General features: G+C 41.0%; 1 long non-coding RNA gene and 1 pseudogene across 1 annotated transcript; one reads left to right on the top strand and one right to left on the bottom strand.

Moving 5' to 3' along the window:
- The first annotated feature begins 2,512 nt into the window (after positions 1-2,512).
- On the top strand, positions 2,513-8,449 carry LOC132618287 (DDRGK domain-containing protein 1-like; annotated as a pseudogene).
- Positions 8,450-10,743: 2,294 nt separating this feature from the next.
- LOC132618759 (uncharacterized) lies at positions 10,744-14,141 on the bottom strand. Its single transcript, XR_009574296.1, has 3 exons — positions 13,814-14,141; positions 12,147-12,212; positions 10,744-11,227 (listed from the first exon to the last, which is right to left on the bottom strand). It is a non-coding gene; the product is annotated as an uncharacterized LOC132618759 (long non-coding RNA).
- Positions 14,142-20,311: the final 6,170 nt, after the last annotated feature.

Genomic DNA, 20,311 nt, shown 5'->3' with positions numbered 1-20,311 from the left:
ACATTATTTCATGCCTTCTTTTCATATATTTTCAGTAGGTTATGACCAGCTATCCACACGACAAATACAACATCAATTCGTACACAACTAAACTACATCGTCATTTCTATAATCCTTACAACAACTCGCAAACGATTTTAGTTTCAACTCCAACCATTAAACACCTTCATTTCCATCATGAAATTCATGATAATAACAATCAAAATATCAAGTAAAAACAGTTCACTAACTCCCTCACAAAACAGTCCAATACCAACATACAACATCATAAACCAACTTCTACAATCTTTGTTCATTTACATATGTTGACACCCATTCAATTCACCAACAATACATACAAAATGAAACCAACCATGGCTTCCCCAACACTCACGGCTCACTCTCTACTTCAACTACAACAACAATCCAACAACAACCTTCATGAACTATACATTCAAATCATCATGCAACACAAGAACAATAAACATTCTTACCTTACAACTTGTTCTTCACTTTGGCCGAATCTTCAACCCTATTGAGGTGCTACACCTCCTTGTTTCTTTCCAACAACTACTACACGTTCTTGTACACTAGATGAGGAGTTGATTTGAGGAAGAAAACCGATTTTTTTTTTGTGGTGGAGGAGCTGCCATAGCCGTGGCTCTCTTTCTCTAGTTGGAGAAGATGAGAGCTTCTCTCTCTTGTTCAATTTGTGGCATTGGGAAAAATGAGTTGGCATGCAACTTTTGGTCAACAAAGTTGGATATTTTTCTGCCCAAGGGCTCTTGCACGTTCCCCCAACTGAGCATGGGCAAAAATCTGATTTTTGCCTTGTGTTTGTGGGGCCCACACGGCCACAATTGAAAAATTGTGAACATTTAAGTCTTAATCCCCGCTCATCCAACTTGCATCGTCCATATCTCATTACCCCGATATCGTTTTGACAAGAGGTTTATTTCATTGAAAACTAGACTCGATGAACTTCGTTTTAGGCTTTTGAAACACCTTAAAACTCCTCATATACTAGGAGATATGCCTCCTACAATATAGACTAAAATCGGGTCCGAGATTTTATTGAAGTTGTTCCGATTCATTTCGTTTAACTTCTAATCCTCTTCCAACCTCATGTAACCTCTTATGCATACATATACACACTTGTATACATCAATAAATATCCATATACACATCTCTAAAGGTCCAGAGAATCACAATAACCTTAAACATAATTAGAGAACTCACACAGCTTCGACGAAACTCCAATCGCAAAAGTATGTTCATATATTTTGTCCATCTTCTATATCATTACTAATAATCTCAAATACTTTAAAAGGTCACTCGCATTACCTCATATACATACTCATAACGCGATTTCAAATCCTTTAGGTTACCATGTCACCTCGAGATACTTAAGACAACCATATATATAACGATATTCTTACTAACTCGATTAACTTTCCTTGAACCTTCTTAACTCATTCTTTCTTGTTTTAACACAGTAGCACGGATTATTATGGAGTGTAACAGGAGGAGTGGGTGGTTGGGGGATGGGGGTGGGGATAGTGGGTGGTAGGTGGGGGTGAGTGGTTGTGGGGTGGGGTTAGGGGGTGGTGAGGGGTAGTGGGTGGTGGTTGGGGTGGTGGGGGTGGGTGGCAGAGGAGTGGGGTAGTTGGGAGTGAGGGTGGGGTGGGTGGTAGGGTGAAGGTGTAGTGGGAGTGAGTGGTGGGGTGAGGTGGGGGTGAGTGGTAGGTGGGGTGGATGGTGGAGCGTGGGGCAGGGGTGAGTGGTAGCTTGGGGGTGGGGTGGGGTGGGGTGGATGGTGGAGCGTGAGGTATAATGGAGAAATGAAATATGTAACCACGAAAAAATCACCAAATCCGTGGTGACAAAAATTGGGACTTTTTATGATTATATAACCATGGGATGAACCACGATTTACAACACCATACCACATAATTTTAAGGATAATGAAAATAAACATGATTTCGTATAGAACCATACATTAATGAATCACCGGAAACCACCATCCAAACGGGGGGTTAGGGGCGCCAGTCAGAAGCGTACAGTCGCTCTCCCAAGTCCTCGTCTTATTCTATACCGAGATATGAACCCTATTACATATCTTCCATTTATTTTTACCTATTTACCACGAATTCGTTTGCAACTTGCAATGCTTGATGCTAATTATTTGTCTACAAAGAAAGATTCTTTACCAGTAATAAGAATGGTGTGAATAAAACGGAATGAATGTATACCGCTGATCGCAAGTTTTGTTATTAACTACTATTAATCAAAGTTTCGCTCATTAATTTTTCTGTGGGTACAAGGAAAAACACAATCACAAGGCCACATAGATATATAGATGAATTGTTTAACCTCGCAGTTAGCAATTGATCAATCTCCTTATAAAAAATAAAAAGAAGTAAACAATTGATTTCTAACTTTTGTGATTTGCTTTTATGAGTTCAGATAATATTATTTCCAGCTTACTGATTTTACCATTGTATATTGCATTAACACATTCGAAAAATAGAATATGGAGGATATACTTGTAGCAATGCTGTCAATGCTTCTGATTGTAGCTCTAGTTCCACTTTATCTGTGGAAGCGCCGCCAGAATTCTCAGTCTCCTGGTGAACATGTAGATGCAGCCCACGTCTGATTACTTGTCCTTCTGTTTGACATTTTTTCTAAGCTAAAATGGTGAAGGCCATAAAAAATTGACATCACACCCTGTTGGTTTAAGAAGATTATTACTCGCTACAACAACAACAACATACCCAGTGGAATCTCACAATGTGGGATCTGGAAGGTAGAGTGTACGCAGACCTTACCCCCATGTTGAAAGGTAGGGAGACTGTTTCCGAAAGATTCTCGGCTTAAGAGAAAACAAAACAATAAGGTCAGATAAGGACAAGCATATCAAAGTAATATGAAAATGAGAAATAACAAAAGCGAGAAAGTCATGATAAAATAGTCTGGAAAGAAAGGAGCAGTAGCTATCATAGATAAATAAGATTATTACTCGCTCCGTCTCAAATTATATGTCGTGATTTCTAAAAATAGTTGTCTCAAACTATTTGTCGGAAAAAAATAATTATTTTTCCCATTTCACCCTTAATAGTTATTGTTCTTAGAGACTACAAACGCTTCAATTATGGGTCAAATGCCAATGAAGGGTAAAATAGTTAAAAACTCTTCCTAATTAATGTTTCTTCAGGGGTGTGTAAAAGAGAATCACGATAGATAATTTGAAACGGAGGGAGTATCAAATTGGCTTCATGGTCTCAAGCAGAAGATGTAATATGAGTATTATAGGCTGCACATATTATTGTGATGGCACTACAGGAATGAAATACATCATGCAAAATTAGTAAGAAGCTGATGTCGATGCTTCTTTATTGTGAAAATATCAGGTTGAGCGGAGAGAAACTGTTGTAAGAGCTACTGGAGCTCGTCGAATGCGTAGAAGACCAGCTTCTTCAGCTGCTAGTACTTCTTCAGCTGCTGCCACAGTGGATGGTATTCTTTTCTCCAGCTCCAGTTCTCTACTTCGGATGAGTTGATCAATGTCTCCTTTGTGGTCGTTTATAGTCTCTACATCAGTTTAGCGTTCATTATGATATTGAGTTGCAGGTGGCAAAAGAAATGGCTCATCATATTCACCTCTGGGCACCTGCTTCATAAGTGAAATATGAGAGATAAAAATCATAGGAGTTTCATGAATCTCAAACCTTATTCATTCACAATGAGCTTAAGTAGCTATAGCTCATTGGACAGACTGCATTCTTCTTGCATTCTTGTTGTGTCGACTTCATGCTTAGTTTATTGCATCAACTGAGAAAAGTTTTGCCTTTTTAACAAAAAAAACATTCTTGCTGTTTCTTTTTTGTAAAAATTGGGCGTGCTTTCTTCCCCGCCTTCTCAGTGGGGGAGCCAGGAATTTGGCGAAGGGTGTGCAAATTTGCTTCTCACTTGTGTTAAGGGTGTGCAAAATTAAATATATACCTACAATAGTTAACATTTAACCTATGTACACAACATAATTCTCCAAAGAAGGGTGTGCACCTGACCACCCTTCGCCTAAGGTGGCTCCGCCCATGCGCCTTCTTCCTTACTTTTTCCATTTTCTGAGTGATTTTAGATGTCGTAGGCTGCTCTTCTCGCTTTAGATGCACTAGATCATTTGATGTAGACACTGATGTATCATTGCATTTCAAATGTGAAGCAGAAACGGCTGATGGGAGTGACGATGAAGCTGTTGATGATGGATATTATACTGCCAAATCATCAAAGAAAAAGGAAAAGAAGCGTCAGGAGCGGGAAACACAAAGACACGTGCCTCATGTTTGCACACTTTCTTTTTCCTTGCGAAGATTAATTGAGTTTGGCTGAAAAAAAGCTTGGAAAAGTTTTTGCAATTTTTTTAAAGAGAGTATTTCATCAAACTTCCTTTGTTTGCTAAGCTTTACAAAAAGGTAACCTTTTGGGGAAAAAATTCATTGTAATTTTTCAGTTTTTCAATGAAGTTGAATTTCTCTCTCTTTTTTTCTTTCAAAGTTTGGACAAACAGTTCCTTTTTTTTTTCTTTTTCTTTTTCCAAAACCTTTGCACTAAACAATGTTTGGAAAATTGGAAGAATATTTCAAGCAACTTTGCAACCAACAGTCCAACACTAATTATGGAAGCTATTATTATCTTAACAAGAGATAAGATGAGTGGGTCACGGAGCAGGGCAAGTTTTTACTCTTCATGAAAATCTGCCTTTAGCTGAATGGAATTTCCTGACCTTGACTGATTCCAAAGCATTAATGAAAATCGGCATTTAGCTGAATGGAATTTGCTGACCTTGACTGATCCAAAAGCAGTTCGAGGAGGACAATAGATGGTTTCTAGCAGCTCAACCCTTTGACATGAAAAAGATTATTTGTTGTTTTGCTGGTTCATTAGAAAGATTATCAGTAACCTACATTAAGTCCTAACTACTAAGTAGGATTCTTGTTTTTCTTACTTTAACAAAGAAGTTAAACAAAATAGAAAACTAATACTCTTAGTGGTTCCTACTCTTACCTCTTTCTCTGTTTGAAAGAGTTGCAGATTGGAGTGAGATGGTTTTCCTGTGCTCTAAGCAGTAAATAAGTAGTTTTTAGCATGTATAGATATTAGTACTGACAAATATAAGTCTAGTCTTCTCATATTTTTCCTATTCTTAAGAAGTGCATGCTGCTCATTTTTGTTTTTGGGCTAGGTGGGTAATAGTAGTAACTAGTAACTGATAGAGGTCTAATCATGCTGCCTTACTTTTATCACAAGCAGCAAATTATGGCTGAAGTAAAGACTGCAAGCCTCTTTCAACATAAGATAAAGCAATCTATGTACTTATGTAGAATAGTACGGTGAAGCAACTGTGGTGATCCATTAGAAATTGCTTCATGGTTCGGGAAACCCCAGTTAGCTGGCAACAGCATTGTTACTTCAGAGCAGAGATTGTTGAAACTGAAATCTGTTTAATCTCGTTCAATTTCTTTGTTGGTGACACTTCTAATCTCCACTGGCCTTTAACCCTTTCCTTATTCACGATGTGTGTATGTTATCTCACATCTTGTGGAACCTCTAGGACAAATATAACTCGCTTTTTTAGTGCATATTATTGGCATTGTTATTCATATATTACTAAGTAAAGCATGAATAACCTATGTTGCTCGGACTCTTCAAAAATGTCAACGGGTGCGTGTCGGATTCTCCAAAAGTTGTGTATTTTTTGAGAATCTGACACAGGTGCGGCATCGAAAGTGAAAAGTCCCCGCAACTTAGCGAATAACTCCCCCGTTCCACGGCTAAGGGGGGAAAAAAAAGAAAGAAATAGAATAAAGAGTAACGATTGACATGTCAAGAACTTCAAGTTTTAGCATGCATGGAGGATTTTTTACTCTTCCCATGGCAACCAGTGGATGCTCAGAAAGGAAAGTACAAGTATCGGTCTTCTAAACCAGGAATTCTGCCCATCGCCTGTGCAGAATACACATATCTGTTGCCTCTTGCAGTTTTCAAAAAGTGAGAATTTGGAATTTGGTGTATGATGTCTTCAGATTGACTTGTAGGCCGGGGAAGCTGCTCGTGAGTCCAAGCATACAAAAGAAAGCCACTATGATGAAATGAGGAGGAGGAAGGAGGAGGAACGTGAAGCTAAAGAGCGAGCACTGGTGAATATATGTGTATCTTCACTAATCAGTTAATAAGCTGCAGCATTTCCTTTTCATCAAAATCTGAGATAATTTATGTAGGACGAAGAAGCCAAAGCTCGACAAGCCAAAGAGGAAGAAGCTGCTGCATTAGATTTTGAACAATGGAAAAGTGAATTTTCTGTGGATGCTGAAGGCACAACTGAAAATGAAGTGCAAGATGGAAGCCAGGGGCTCCTTTTTGATTTTGTCGAATACATCAAGGTAATATCTTTGTTATGCCGCTGTTGCCTTGTGTCAGAGCAAAGATTCACATATTTCTCCCTTTTTCCTCTTGCCCTGGGACTTGAAGGTTTTCATCTCTTTTTCGTATGTATGGCCTTGTCAACCAGTACACATTCTGCAAACAAATGTTTAGTTAGAATCATCAGAGTTAATGTATGATTTGTGCATGTATATTGAAACTTATGTAATGACACATGATTTGCAGTTTAGTAAAACCTAGTCTGACATAAATCTTGATACATGGCTTGAGCATGTTCTGTATAACTGGATCCTCAGAATACATGATTTATGGTTAAGTGGAACTCATTGACGCAGGCAGGTCTAATATTTTCCTGTACTGTTGCAGAAACACAAATGTGTGCAGCTGGAGGATCTTGCTGCAGAATTCAAGTTAAGGACTCAGGTAAGCACCTTTTACCGCTTTTACCATTTCTAAGTTGGTTCCTCCATCCAGGTCTTTGGTAGAATATTGCTTTTCAGTTTTGTTCTTAGCAGGAAAACCCACGAAGCTAGTTTATTTTGAGTTACACTTTTTAACAGATTACTGTATAAAATTGCTCATTTACATGAATAGGAACATAAGCTGTTTTGGTTTTACCTATGTAGTATTCTTGCTTCTCTCTTTTTTTATTATTGATCACAGCCTGTATCTTTTATTTGACAGGAGTGCATCAATCGGATCAACTCGCTAGAAGAAATGGGTAAATTTTGTACTTTTTGTCTCAGACAATCTTTGGGATATAGTTTACTTTACTATAGTGCACTTGTACTCAAGAATTGGTTGCTGTTTTCTGCTCGAACAACTTCTTTTTGTCTTACTTATACGTGCACACACACCATAAAACTATATTTTATTATACGCTTTGCTGTTGCAAGATCCTCTTCTATCCAGCTAGCATATAATAGAACTATGGTAGGCTTCGCTGTTGTAAAGTCCTCTCTTATCCAGTTAGCATATAATAGAACTGTGAAAACTTAACAAGCCCCATAACTCATCGTAGCAATTAGATGATTAATATGAATTTTAACTTCTTTATCAATTGGGGAATCACAGTTACAATGTCAAATATACTTCAAACTTCAGTTCACTCATCCTTTCCATAATCCTGTTGCTTCTCAACCAATAATTGTCTGAAATGAAAGTTAGTTAGTTTCACACCTAAGAGTTTGGCGGTTTCTTGCTTGATTGAAAACATTCAGAATGGAACTTATATATTGTAGGTAAATGCTTGTTTCTCAGCTTCGTTCAAGTTAACAAGTTGCTTCCTAAAGTATTACTGAAAATGACAATGTGGATGTGTTTTCATCAGGGACACTATCTGGTGTCATGGATGACAGGGAAATACATATATATCTCACTGGAAGAAATGAAAGCCGTGGCTGAATATATCAAGCATGTAGGTAGGGTTAGTATCTCTCACCTGGCTGGCAAATCTAATCAATTCATAGACTTGGAATCAAAAGCGCAGGTGGTTGTCAGCCTTGAGGAGATAGCTGCTGCCTGATTTAGTGTGAGTATGTCTTCCCATGATTATGAATACAAAATTCTATGAGAAACAAGTGCTAAAAGTTGATGATATGCTTTATCTCAATTTTGATGCTTTTCTCTATCTATTCAGGTATATGGTGTTATAGTAGATTCCTTACTTGGAAATTCACAGAGATTGAGTTCATGCTGACGAGCTACTTCATTTGGAATGGATAACTTCCTGTTGTTTCCAGTATCCTCCTTGGGGCTATAGTTGGCTAGTTTTTAAGATGTATATAATTTAATATACGAAGTTTAGTGAAAAGAGTTTTCTGGTTATTTTCTCGTTATCTTCTCTAGTTCTCCTAGGATGATAATGTTTTGAACGGTAGTTTCTGGACATAAAACCTAGAATTACATGTGAACTCTCCTTCAAATCTTGTATAGGCCTGGTGTTTGCAAAATCTATCTTGCTTACTGCAGCTATTTGTTTTTGTTATTCACTTAGTTGGAGTCGCCTTGACCTAAATCAGAGAGTTATTCTTTGTTTTTGTATCAATGCAGCCATGGAATGAAAGTTTTAACGATGACACATTAGAGTTTGTGACTTTACCTACTTCTAGTGACATGTTCCGGTAATTAATAGTAGTTTCTGATTTTCAAAGAGCAGGGTTAACTTCTAGCTCATATCTGAATTGAAAATCTGGGAGCTTTTGTAGTATCTGTATTTAGTTTGCCTATAAAGCTTACAAAAGGAAGGTCTGTTACTAGCCTTTGTGAGATCCTGCCATAATCGACAATTCAGCTACAACTGACGTTGTCGTTAAATGTCCAGTTTTTAACTTAATTATTCGCCACGGTTCTTAATTTTTGTTTTCAAGTTTTGCATATTTTTAACTATATAGAAGCATGGGTTTAGACCCATGCTTCGTCGTCCGTCCCCCATTAAAAAAAAAGTATGGGCCCATACTAAACACCTATCAATATTTAAAAAAAGAAGTAAAACTTACACAAATAACTATCTTTTAACATCTTCTAACAAGTTATAGCTATAAGTTGAAGATTTACAATTCGTAGCTGCTTTTGGCTGTATTTCAGTTGTCTCTCGCGTTTTTGAAATAGTGAAATACAGCGTGACTGTTGAATAAAAAAAAGGCTATATTTATGGCAATAAAAATCTTTTTCAAATTATATGGTAATTTGTATTAATGGTTCCATGATTCACGCAAACCTCATGAGGTTCCATTACAGTCAACGTCTCTCTATCAAAATCACTCCATTCAAAAAAAATTTGCTGATTTTTGTTGTATTTCGCGTTTTTGAAGTACACGAAAATACAAAATTTGACAGAGTAAAAATAGGCTGTATTTATGGAACATATTCTCTTCTTTCATTTTAAATGGTAAGTCAAATTAAATCAACCATGTATCACGCATAACGGTTGAAGTTTCATAACAACCCACGTTTCTCTCTCCAAATTACTCCGTTCCAAACTTTTAGAAATACTTCCAAATATAGAAAAATATACACTGGAATACAATGAAATATGGTTGATTGTTTAAGAAATATAAAATCGTAGTATGCGTATATACAATGGTATACAATGAAATGTATCAGAAACTGTTTCGTAAATTAGAAATATATTGAAATATAGCGAAATATACTGAAACAGTACACTGAAATATATAGAAACATACTGAAACTGTACATTGAAATATAGCAAAATATACAAAAATATACTGAAACACCACAACCATAAACCCTACCGACCACCACAACAACTGGAAAAACCCTCCTCCTTCCTCCGCCGCCTTTCATCCGATCCACCATCCTGCTTCACTCCAAAAACCCTACTGAACCACCACAACAAACTGGAAAAAATCTCCTCTTTCCTCCGCCGCCTTTCTTCGATCCACCACTGTCCTCTTCCACTCCAAAAACCATACCGAACCACCACCAAAAACCATTAATACATGAAGTGTTATATCCCATATTTTCATACATTGGGACGTTTTAAACTAAAAGTGACAAGTTAAAGACAAGACTATTTTAAGATACGAAGTAGAGATTTTAACTTCCGATTTCGTTTCAAGTCATAATTTAACTACAATTTCGTTTGGCATTGATATATTAATGGAAAATTTTGGGATTAAACTAACTAAAAGTGGGATTGGGAACAAAAAAAATCTGCACACATTTTTCTCCATGTGTAGCCGTGCACTATAGTGCCTTGGTCAAGGAATCTTGACCCAAATTAGTGTGATCCACATGTCCAAGGCAAGGAGGGGACAAAGAGACAAAAAAATCTGTCCACTCCACATTTTCACAACTCATTACAACATTCCAAAGTGTAGAACACTTAGAGAGAGAAAGAGAGACTCACGGCTAGAGCTAGCCGAAAATGGTGAAGAAAAATTGATCCAAAAATTTCAGTTTCTCAAGCAATTTAACTCCATTGAAGGTATATTAACGTGTAGCATCCATTGATATATCAAGAACAAGTATTAAAAAAAAAATCCAAGAAGTGAAAGTGAAGGCTAGCCGATTGAAGTGTAGATACAAGGTAAGAGTTGATAATTTTTTTCATGTGTTGTATGACGATTTGAATGTATAGTTCATGCATGTTATTGTTGGATTGTTGTTGTAGTTGAAGTAAAGAGTTAGCCGTGAGTGAGGTGAAGTCATGATTGATTTCATTTTGCATGTATTGTTGATGAATTGAATATGTATCAACATATGTAAATTGTCACGACCCAACCCCGTAGGCCGTGACTAGTGCCCGATCTGGGCACCCGAACCCATCTATTAAATATTATCTCAAATTCTATCAACTCATTCTAGTATATGGCGGAAGCCGACAAGGCTTTATTTCAAATTTAAGTAATTTCCAGAAAAATTTCGGCAGAGTTTCCTTTGTTTTACGGACTATCCAATATACCCTGCACGCAGAAAATACCAACAAAAGCCACACAGGGCTAACCAAGCAAGATATAAACATATGCGGACCGGCCGCCTCGGCGTATAGGATCGCCCAAACAACATATGCGGACCGGCCGCCTCGGCGTATGGGATCACCCAAACGACATGTACATACATCCATACAGAAAGACCCTAACCCACAAACATGTCCACAGACCTCTAAACAGACCGACAGAATCATATGACGGGACAGGGCCCCGCCGTACCCATGAACGAATATCTACAAATGCACTAATAAATATATATACCAAAAGTATAAGCTCCGGAAAGAGAGGAGCACTCCGAATAGCAGAAAGGGTGTCCTAAACAGGTGGATCACCAGGCTGTGCGTCTGTACCTGCGGGCATGAAACGCAGCCCCCGGAGAAGGGGGTCAGTACGAAATATGTACTGAGTATGCAAAGCAGAAGGTACAGAAATAAATCTGAATAATAATCGAATCAGATATATAGAAAATAATACATATCAAAATGTTTATTTCCAAAGTATAAATTATGCATAGGGCACTGGAAAATGTGGTCGCCCGCCTGTCGATGGCGCCACAACACAGCATAACACCAGAAAGTTTCAAATCTCCGAATCCCCGTCACACATCACAACACAGCATAACGCCAAACACAGCATAACGCCAAACATAAGTGGAACCCGGCCCTCGAGCGAGGAGCACGGTGAACCATAAACACAGCATAACACCGGAATGTATCAAAAAGCGCACGACAACAGAACCGGCCCGGGAACCGGCGAACGATATCATAGTAGGCACGAGCGGAGTAGTGAGGAATCATATGCATAAAATCATTATTATAAATCCGAAGGATAAGTAAAATAGTCATATTTGAAATCGGAGTAATAATTATCACTTTTTGATTCAAAGTTGTCGAATTTACATAAAGGGCGTCGCGGGACCCACGGACGAGTATAGACCCGAACTGAGTCCGCCTATGAAAAACATACCCATTATACATCAAGCAAACTCCTATAAAAATTATTGGAGCGATCCGAGCCTCTATGCGAAAAATATGGCATTCAGAGATTACAAAATTCCTTAAAGCGAACATTTTCCATGCGAATTTCGGAAAGCGATTACTTCAAATACATCATGGTTCATATTTCATAAAAACATACATAAGAGTGCCAAAGAATATATATATATGGATCATAACATGCTCGGATCTCGAATTTGGAATTCCCTTAAAGCTCCAATCTAGCCTATGTGAAACTAAGGCACGCCAAAAGAAGGAAGGTTGCTTTACATACCTCAAACGCTCTCCAATATGATCCAACTCCAGCTAAGTCCAAACTATGATTCGGGCTGCCCAAGGTCTACAAACAAGCCATAAAATGCCAAACATTAGCTAAAGACTTTTTGGGCATTAAATTCCAATTTCGCCCTTAACTCTACGGAAATTTGGACGGCATTTCCCCTGTAAATAGGCTACCCCGAGAATTTAACTCGGCCATATCAATCAACAACAACAGCAACAACCAACCTAACAACATCAACAACTAATTCGGAAAGCAATACAACAACAATAGCTTTCTTTTTCCACTATTCAACAACTTACATAAATTCAATTCGACAACTTACCTTCAAGCCAAAATCGACGCTTATACATTCACATACTAACCCATGCCCCTACCAACAATATTTAAGGACATTCTAAGCAATTCATACAACATTTCCAATAATCCAAATTTTTCTCCAGCTACCCGAAACAGCCCCCTAACCGAAACAGCCCCTCTAACTTTTTCTTCATTTACAAATTATGGTTTGTATTCACAATTCACCTTCTAACAATACTATCTCGCCCATATACCAATTACATTAAATATACAAAAGCCCCCAAATCAGTCCGCAACATCTACAACCTCAATTTGAACCAATGAACATTCATTTCCAGCATAAAATTCAAAGCGACGACGATTAAAACATTAAGCGATATTCATTCGCTCATTGTCATATAATGTGAACCATTTCAATCAACACTACACATACACATATATGGATGATTCCCAATTGTTCTTCACCTTACAATGATCATAATCAACTAACTAAACATTAATTCATAATTTCAATCACAACACAACAACACCCATCACACGCCCAACCCTCATACATATGGCATCCACTTCACCATTCTTTATTTCATGATTTTTAACCATAATAAGATACTACAACATGAATATAACCATCATAACACAAGATCAAGATCAAATCTTACCTTTTTATCTTCAACTTCCACAAGCCTAGGGTTTCCACAAGATGAGAAATAGTGGATTGATCGCTCCCACAATGCTTCCACGCTACTTAGGGACCTCAATATAGTTGATTTGTGCCAAAGAAATAATTTTTGGAAGGCTAGAATTGATCTTGATTTTTTTTTCAACTTGGCCGTGAGGTTGGGGGTTTTCTCCTTCAACTTTTAGATATTTTTTTTTTTGTGGGAAGTGAGAAAGATGAATACATGGTCATCTTTTAACTAATATGAAGTGCATTGTTGTCCCTTGGCCCACATTAAATGAGTTGGACCACTTAAAAGATGACACCAAATTGTGTGGGCACCACATGGAATTTGTGGATGACTTTCCACTTCTAATTTTATCACTTTTGGTCCCAAATTTTTCCTAATTGATCCATACCAATAAATTCATGCACAACTTATATCTCAAAATAAAATCGAAGGTCAAGAATCCCGACTTTGTATCCCGAAATAATTTTGTCCCTAACTTATCGTAATTAATCCAGATTATTCCACTGTACAAAAATACGGGTTCTAACATCCTCCCCCCCTTAAGAACATTCGTCCGCGAATGTTAGATTTATCTCACGGGTCATACAAACAATTTGGGGGAGTTTCCTTCTCAACTATCACAACCATACATTTATTGATCAAACAACAAAGTCAAATAGAGAATTGGATTACCTGTAGGTTCCGAAAATAAATGAGGATACTTCTTCTTCATATGCTCCTCAGCTTCCCAGGTCATTTCCTCTCGGTTATTGTTCCGCCACAGCACTTTAACAGAAGCCATATCTTTGTTCCGCAACCTTTTTACCTGACGATCCAATATGGCTATAGGCTGCTCCTCATAAGATAGCTCCTCTGTGACTTGAATATCATCTACAGGAAAAACTCTGGAAGGGTCACCAATACACTTACGAAGCATAGAAACATGAAATACCGGGTGTACCGCTCCCAAATCAGCTGGCAGATCTAATTCATAGGCCACCTTGCCTATTGTACGAATAATTTGATACGGTCCAATATATCTCGGACTGAGCTTCCCTTTCTTGCCGAATCTCATAACACCTTTCATAGGCGACACTTTCAGGAACACCCAATCGCCAATCTGAAACTCTAACGGTCGACGTCGTTTATCAGCATAAGATTTCTGTCGACTCTGGGCCGCTAGCAATCTCTCTCGAATAAGTCTCACCTTATCCACGGCCTGCTGGACCACATCTGGACCGATGAACTGAGTCTCACCCACGTCAAACCAACCAATCGGAGATCTGCATTTCCTGCCATACAAAGCCTCATAGGGTGCCATCTGAATACTGGAGTGGTAGCTGTTGTTATATGCAAACTCAACAAGCGGTAAATGGTCGTCCCAGCTACCCCTGAAATCAATAACGCAGGCACGCAACATATCTTCCAATGTCTGAATAGTGCGCTCGGCCTGTCCGTCAGACTGGGGATGGAAGGCTGTACTCAGGCTCACCTGGGTTCCCAATCCTTCCTGAAACGATCTCCAGAACCTAGCTGTAAACTGGGCACCTCTATCGGAAATAACAGACACCGGAACTCCATGAAGTCGTACAATCTCCCTGACATAAAGCCTGGCATAATCCTCAGCTGAATAGGTGGTCCGAACCGGAAGAAAATGGGCTGATTTCGTCAGCCGATCAACAATAACCCAAATAGAATCATACCTCCGTGGAGTGCGAGGTAGACCTGTAATAAAGTCCATATTAATGATCTCCCACTTCCACGTCGGTATCTCCATCTCCTGCAATAGCCCACCGGGCTTCTGGTGCTCAATCTTAACCTGCTGGCAATTTGGACACTGAGCAACGAACTCTGCTATATCTCTTTTCATACCGTCCCACCAATATAGGCATCTGATATCATGGTACATCTTCGTCGACCCTGGGTGAACAGAATATCGGGCGTAATGTGCCTCGCCCATAACCTGTCGCCGCAACCCTGCAACGTCAGGTACACACAATCTGCCTCTGTGAAATAACACTCCATTAGGTGAAATCTCAAACGGAGTCTTCTCCTGTGCCAGCGCTGCGTCTCTGTACTTTGCCAGAATAGGATCCTCATACTGATGCCGCTTAATATCTTCTGTAATAGAGGACTCAGCAATACCTCGAACAGAAACCCCAACATCTCCAGAATCAGCCAAGCGAACTCCAAGACTAGCCAACTGATGAATATCGCGAACCATTTCTTTACTCTCTGATGGCACGTCTACTAGGCTGCCCATAGACTTGCGGCTGAGTGCATCCGCCACAACATTAGCTTTCCCAGGATGGTAGAGAATGTCAACATCATAATCTTTCAGCAACTCTAACCACCTCCGCTGCCGCAAGTTCAGCTCTTTTTGCCTAAAGATGTACTGAAGGCTCTTATGATCTGTATAAATGTCAACGTGAACCCCATATAAATAATGTCTCCACATCTTCAAAGCATGAATGACCGCGGCCAGCTCCAAATCGTGAGTAGGATAATTCTTTTCATGTTTTCTGAGCTGCCGGGAAGCATAAGCTATCACCCTGCCATGCTGCATCAACACACATCCCAAACCAATACCAGAGGCATCACAATAAATCACATACCCATCTGGACCCTCCGGAAGAGTCAGGACTGGAGCCGTAGTCAACTTCTCTTTCAGCAACTGGAAGCTACGCTCGCAAGCATCTGACCACTGAAACTTAGCTCCCTTCTGAGTCAGCCTTGTCAAAGGCGCTGAAATGGAAGCAAACTTCTCCACGAATCTCCGATAATAACCAGCCAATCCCAGAAAGCTACGCACCTCTGTCGGCGTCGTAGGTCTAGGCCAATTCTTTACGGCCTCGATCTTCTGGGTATCCACCCGGACGCCATCAGCCCCAATAATATGTCCCAGAAATGCCACTGAAGATAACCAGAATTCACACTTAGAAAATTTAGCATATAATTCCTGGTGCCGAAGTGTGCCAAGTACCGTCCTCAAATGGTCTGCATGCTCTGCTTCTGACCGAGAATAAACCAGAATATCATCGATAAATACGATCACAAACATATCCAAGAACGGTCTGAATACCCGATTCATCAGGTCCATAAATACTGCTGGGGCATTTGTCAGCCCAAAAGACATAACTCTGAACTCATAGTGCCCATATCGGGTCCTGAATGCTGTCTTGGGAATATCAGCCTCTCGTACCCGTACCTGATGGTAACCCGATCGCAGGTCTATCTTCGAGAAGTACCTGGCACCCTGCAGCTGATCAAACAAATCATCAATCCTGGGGAGGGGATATTTATTCTTGATGGTTACCTTATTCAACTGCCGATAATCAATGCACATCCGCAGCGAGCCGTCTTTCTTCCTCACAAATAATACTGGAGCTCCCCAGGGTGACGCACTAGGCCGAATGAAACCCTTCTCCAATAAATCTCTCAGCTGCTCTTTCAATTCTTTTAATTCTGCAGGTGCCATTCTGTACGGAGGAACAGAGATAGGCTGAGTGTCTGGCAACAGATCAATAGCAAACTCTATCTCCCGTTCGGGAGGTAGACCCGGAAGCTCATCTGGGAATACATCTACAAATTCATTAACCACTGGGACTGACTGAAGAGTCGGTGCCTCTGCCTCTAAATCATGAACACGGACCAGATGATAAATATACCCCTTTCTGATCATTTTCTCAGCCTTGAGGTATGAAATAAACTTACCCCTCGGCGATACTGTATTACCTGCCCACTCTATAACTGGCTCCCCTGGGAATTGGAATCGGACTATCTTCTTTTGACAGTCAACATTAGCATAGCAAGAAGCTAGCCAATCCATACCCATAATCACGTCAAACTCGATCATATCTAACTCTACCAAATCCGCCTTAGTGCAGCGGCCACAGATAATCACGGAACAATCTCTATAAATCTGACTGGCTATAACAGAATCCCCTACTGGTGTAGCTACCTCAAAAGGCTCTATCGGTTCGGATTCTATCCCAATTTTATCAGCAACGAGTGGAGATATAAATGATAATGTAGAACCAGGATCAATCAATGCATACACATCACGAGAGAAAACCAGTAATATACCTGTGACGACATTAGGCGAAGCCTCCTGGTCCTGTCTGCTGGCTAAAGCATAAATGCGGTTCGAAGGACCGCTAGAACCCGAAGCTCCGCCACGACCCCTGCCGCGGCCTGCTGGTGCTGGAGTACCTCGCCCCGCAGGGCGCATCGCCACCGAGGCTGAAGATGAACCACCGGCTGACCCGGTAGACTGAGCTGAACTGCCTGTACCACCTCTAGCCGGACAGTCTCTCATCTGATGGCCCTGACGGCCGCACACAAAGCATGCACCCGTAGCTCGGAAACACTCTCCCGGGTGCTGTCTCCCACAGTAGGAACACAAAGGTCTGGGTGGCCTCATCTGACTGCTGGAACCTCTGTTCAACTGTGAACCTGAAGCCCTGGAGCTCGGGCCTGCCCCTGAATATCCGACACCCTCAGATCTCCTGCCGGTAAACTGTGGGGGTGTACCCCGGCCTGACGGAGGAGGATGTCTGCCTGACTGCTGCTGCTGAGGCTGTCCGCCTCGAGAGTCTCCAGAATAACCTGCGAATCTGGCCCTCTTGGGCGGCCTCCTGTCCCGATCTCTGCTAGAATAATCAGCTCTATGTCGGTCCTCCATACCTAGGGCATAAGCCTGTAGTCGGGCAATATCCATGTCTGCCTGCAATGCCACCGCCATACAGCCATCAATCAAATAGCGGTCTAACCCCATCACGTATCTGTGCATCCGATCGGCCATATCTGCTACTATGGCAGGTGCATACCGGGCCAAAGAATCAAACTCCATATTATACTCACGGACGCTCCGACCCCTCTGCTGCAGATGCAAAAATCGGTCAACCCGCGCCCGCCGTAACTCTGGGGGCAAAAAGTGGTGAGTGAAAGCAGTCACGAACTCGTCCCAAGTAGCTGGGGTAGCACCCTCACCCCTGGATAGCTCCCAGGACTCATACCAGTGAGCAGCAACATCCCGTAGTCTATGCGAAGCCAACTCAACAGACTCAGTCTCTGAAGCCCTGACCAAATCTAGTGAGCGCCGCATCCCCCGAATAAAGTCATGGGGGTCCTCGTCGGGCTTAGACCCGTAAAACTCTGGAGGGCCACATAATAGAAACTCTCGAACCCTCAGGCTGTCACGCCTATCGTCATCATCATCATCTCTCCGCCCGCGTCTGCGAGCCTGTCCCGCTACCAGAGTGGTCAATAACTGCACAGCCTCTCTCAGTGTCCTGTCCTCCGCCCCTTGCTGAGGAGCTGGAGGCGCGGGAGCTGAAGCCCCTGGAGCTAATGGTGAAGCTGCTCCAGACTCCTCTGACGATGAAGACGTAGCAGAGTCGGCTGGCCGGGACGTAATATCACGCATCATCTGAGCAAGGGTCCGAGTACCCTTCTGAGCCCGGCTGGTCTCTCCTACTACGCCCTTTTTCTTCTGGGCGGCCGTCGCCTTTTTCGGAGGCATCACTGAAAGAAAAACAACAACAGATCAAAACAGAATCATCCTAATAGCACAGTTCTATCGCACGATCTGAGATCAGAAGAAAAGACAACATCCTAAATGTCCTGTAGCCTCCTGTTTATAGATGTGGTGCACAACACACCGATAAACAAGACTCTACTAGACACGATCTGTGGACACTCCGAGGACAAACCGCTCTGATACCACTTCTGTCACGACCCAACCCCGTAGGCCGTGACTAGTGCCCGATCTGGGCACCCGAACCCATCTATTAAATATTATCTCAAATTCTATCAACTCATTCTAGTATATGGCGGAAGCCGACAAGGCTTTATTTCAAATTTAAGTAATTTCCAGAAAAATTTCGGCAGAGTTTCCTTTGTTTTACGGACTATCCAATATACCCTGCACGCAGAAAATACCAACAAAAGCCACACAGGGCTAACCAAGCAAGATATAAACATATGCGGACCGGCCGCCTCGGCGTATAGGATCGCCCAAACAACATATGCGGACCGGCCGCCTCGGCGTATGGGATCACCCAAACGACATGTACATACATCCATACAGAAAGACCCTAACCCACAAACATGTCCACAGACCTCTAAACAGACCGACAGAATCATATGACGGGACAGGGCCCCGCCGTACCCATGAACGAATATCTACAAATGCACTAATAAATATATATACCAAAAGTATAAGCTCCGGAAAGAGAGGAGCACTCCGAATAGCAGAAAGGGTGTCCTAAACAGGTGGATCACCAGGCTGTGCGTCTGTACCTGCGGGCATGAAACGCAGCCCCCGGAGAAGGGGGTCAGTACGAAATATGTACTGAGTATGCAAAGCAGAAGGTACAGAAATAAATCTGAATAATAATCGAATCAGATATATAGAAAATAATACATATCAAAATGTTTATTTCCAAAGTATAAATTATGCATAGGGCACTGGAAAATGTGGTCGCCCGCCTGTCGATGGCGCCACAACACAGCATAACACCAGAAAGTTTCAAATCTCCGAATCCCCGTCACACATCACAACACAGCATAACGCCAAACACAGCATAACGCCAAACATAAGTGGAACCCGGCCCTCGAGCGAGGAGCACGGTGAACCATAAACACAGCATAACACCGGAATGTATCAAAAAGCGCACGACAACAGAACCGGCCCGGGAACCGGCGAACGATATCATAGTAGGCACGAGCGGAGTAGTGAGGAATCATATGCATAAAATCATTATTATAAATCCGAAGGATAAGTAAAATAGTCATATTTGAAATCGGAGTAATAATTATCACTTTTTGATTCAAAGTTGTCGAATTTACATAAAGGGCGTCGCGGGACCCACGGACGAGTATAGACCCGAACTGAGTCCGCCTATGAAAAACATACCCATTATACATCAAGCAAACTCCTATAAAAATTATTGGAGCGATCCGAGCCTCTATGCGAAAAATATGGCATTCAGAGATTACAAAATTCCTTAAAGCGAACATTTTCCATGCGAATTTCGGAAAGCGATTACTTCAAATACATCATGGTTCATATTTCATAAAAACATACATAAGAGTGCCAAAGAATATATATATATGGATCATAACATGCTCGGATCTCGAATTTGGAATTCCCTTAAAGCTCCAATCTAGCCTATGTGAAACTAAGGC

The sequence above is a fragment of the Lycium barbarum genome, chromosome 11, assembly GCF_019175385.1.
Source record: "Lycium barbarum isolate Lr01 chromosome 11, ASM1917538v2, whole genome shotgun sequence".
NCBI classification, from domain to species: Eukaryota; Viridiplantae; Streptophyta; class Magnoliopsida; order Solanales; family Solanaceae; genus Lycium; species Lycium barbarum.
This window is presented reverse-complemented; position numbering and strand designations above follow the sequence as displayed.